At 39.0% G+C, this 3,296-nt stretch overlaps 1 pseudogene; it reads left to right on the forward strand.

Moving 5' to 3' along the window:
* The first annotated feature begins 2,415 nt into the window (after positions 1-2,415).
* LOC144368754 (thioredoxin pseudogene) lies at positions 2,416-2,846 on the forward strand (annotated as a pseudogene).
* The last annotated feature ends 450 nt before the right edge of the window (positions 2,847-3,296 follow it).

Below are 3,296 nucleotides of genomic sequence, written 5' to 3' on the forward strand. Positions count from 1 at the left end.
CATTAAAAGATGGGAAAAAAAGTCAAAATAAAAATAAAGCCACATCCCCACTGGGAAAACAAGAAGTGGAGTATATTGGTTCTGGGAAACTGTGGTAGACTAAAAATCCTGCAAATCCTCCCACTTTAAATGCTTGTGAGTGATGAATAAATAGCATCTAACTTGAAGTGCACACCTAAACATGCAAGAAGGAACGAAATTCCCCCATTACAGACAAAACGGGAAGTAAAAATTAAAAGTTAAATATTTAAAATGGCATTAGAGCCCCCCACCCCCCGGAAGGAGGTATGAGAGAGGAAACTCCATACTAGGTAATTTACATAGACACATATGTCTATGTGGAACTAAGGGATGAAAATTTGGGCTTTCAAAAGGCGGACTCTTGAAACTAAACCACCAGCATAAAGTCTAGATTCCAAATGAGTGGTGGGTGGGGGCAGGAAAGCCGCCCACCAGCCTAGACAGGTAACAAGAAATCTGTATTTGTATGAGCTCTGGGGGAAATAGAAATTTTCTCCCACAATAGCAAAACCCGGGACTGTGTCACGTGCATGGGTGTGTTGCTGGGAGTGTTGCTGGGAGTGTTGCTGGGAAGCCCCAAATAAGGAATCTCCATAAGACTCGGTCCTGAGCTGACGGTATCGCTAGGGCTTAGAAGAAACAAATGCAAAATGGCTTTTGAAGGACACAGAAGCACAGGACAGAGTAACATCCGCAAGATGGCAGACTAAGAAGTGTCAGCCTTCACCTTCAAAATAAATAGGCAATTGAAATTTTTTTTTTTAAATTAAAGCAAGAAAGAAAAAAGAGAAATTGAAAAGTCTGTGATTTGGATACAATTTGTCCTTTCCAAAACTCATGTTAATGTGTGTCCCCAGCACATTAGGGCTGAGAGGTAGTGAGGCATTTAACAGGCAGTTGGGTTGTTCAGAAGGTGAAGGCCGTTCTCAGTGGAGTTTGTTTCTTACTCTCATGGACATGAATTAGTTACCATGAAGAATGAGTGGTTAGGAAGCAAGCTTGGCTTTTTCTTCTTGGCTTCCCCTCTGCACGTCCCTCCACACACATCCATGCCGTGTCTGATGCATGGTCTCTGGCGCCACTCAAGCTGGATCTGAAACTCAAGAGGGCTCCTCTCCGCCATGATTAACCAGGTGGGGGGAAAGGATATTGGAAGGAACACAGAAACCTCCACTACTGAAGATCCAGAGTGCTCGGTGCCTTTGAAGACTCCACATTATTGGCTACACCTGTAATCTTTGCTCTGCATCAATCTCAGCTGAGAAAATGCATGGAGGTTAGCATGCGTGTCCTCATTGGAGCCAGAACTACTGATGCCACCCAGCCGGTGCCCTCACACTCACCACTGAAACCAGTCCATAAAGTCTGGAAGAGTTGAGGGTTCCATCAGTGAGCACGCCACAGAGAAAGGCAAGAAGAATCAGGAAAAAGCAAGCAAACAAAACACCACCCAAAGAACACAATGGTTTTCAGTAACTGACCCAAAGAAACAGAGACCCCAAAACTGGTTGACCAGAAAAAAAAAAAAGCCAATTTTTAGCTGGACAAACTTTTAAAAATGAGAAAAGACTTGAATAAGTAAAATCAGAAAAAGGAGACATTATAACACATACCACAAAAATACAAAGAATTATGAGACTAAACAATTACATACCAACAAGTTAGATAACTTTCAGGAAATGAATAGACTCCTACAAATACACCACCTTTCAAGATGGAATTATGATGAAACTCTGAACAGACCAATCATAAGTCAGGAGACTGACTTAGTAATAATTTTAAAATCTTCCATCAAAGAAAAGTTCAGGACCTGATGGCTTCAGGGCTGAATTCTACCGAACATTTAAAGAAGAATTGATATCAGTCCTTTTCAAATTCTTCCAAAATATTGAAGAGGGGAGAATTTTTATATATTAACTATACAAAGTCAGCATTACCCTGACACCAAAGTCAGATCAGTACACTACAAGGAAGGGAAATTACAGTCCAAAATCCCTGATAAGTACAGATCCGAAAATTCTCAACAAAATGCTAGCGACTGAAATTCAACATCCCAGTGAGAGCATCATTTGCCATGAGCAGGTGGGATTTATCTTTGGAATGCAAGGATAGTTCAAATAAGCAAAGTAATAGATTGATGGATCACATTAACAAAATGAAGGACAAAGACCATTTGACCACACAATAGATGCAGAAAAGCATTTTCATCATCTTTTATGACAAAAAATAAAAACTTTCAATCTCACTATTATGTACAGTTTTAATGCATGATTTTTTTAACCTTTTTGGGGAAGTCAATTATTTATTAGTGATGCAAACAGAGGCTTAATGTTCAAATTTTTTAAAAAGGAAAAAAAGATAAAAATAAGGCAGGCTGCAAGCTCCCCTCCCAACTCTGTCCCTTGGTGCCTTGGATCCGTTTCCATCAGATGCAACAGTCACTCATTAGACTCCCAACAGCCAAAATGGTGAAGCAGATCAGCAACCAGGAAGCTTTTCAGTAAAGCTTGGAGTCTGCAGGAGACAAGCTTGTAGTAATAGTTGACTTTTCAGCTATGTGATGTGGTAGTAGTTGACTTTTCAGCTATGTGATGTGGCCCTTGCAAAATGATCAAGGGTCTCTTTCATTCCCTCTCTGAATAGTATTCCAACTTGTTGTTCCTTAAAGTAGTTGTAGACAACTGTCAGAATATTACTGAGGTGCATAAAGTCAAATGCATGCCCACTTTCCAATTTATTAAAAGTGTCAAAAGGTAGGTGAGTTTTCTGGAGCTAATAAGGAAAAGCTTGATGCCACCATTAATGGATTTGTCTATGATTTCTGAACAATATAACCATCCATCAGTTGTTCAAAACTTGTATTTTTTTTAAATTTATGAAAAGTATGAAGTTCAGAAACTATATATCCTACTGCCAATAAAATATTCATTCTACCATTTTTTTAAAAAAGAAATAAACTCTCAACAAATTATGATAGAGGGAATATACCTGAATATTAGGTAGGCTATACATCATAAGCTTGCGCTAACATCATACTCAATGGTAAAAATGTTGAAAGATTTTTCTCTAAAAATCAAGAACAAGGCAAAGATGCCCACTTTTATCATTTTTCTCAACCTAGGGGTCCCAGCCAGAGCAATTAAGCAAGAAAAAGAAATCAAAAACATCCTAATGGCAAAGGAAAAAGAAAAATTGACTTCTCTCATAAACAAATGACATGACCTCAGTGTAGAAAACTGTAAAGACTCCACCAAAAAAGGTGGGGGGCACATTAG

Source organism: Ictidomys tridecemlineatus, chromosome 11, assembly GCF_052094955.1.
Source record: "Ictidomys tridecemlineatus isolate mIctTri1 chromosome 11, mIctTri1.hap1, whole genome shotgun sequence".
NCBI classification, from domain to species: Eukaryota; Metazoa; Chordata; class Mammalia; order Rodentia; family Sciuridae; genus Ictidomys; species Ictidomys tridecemlineatus.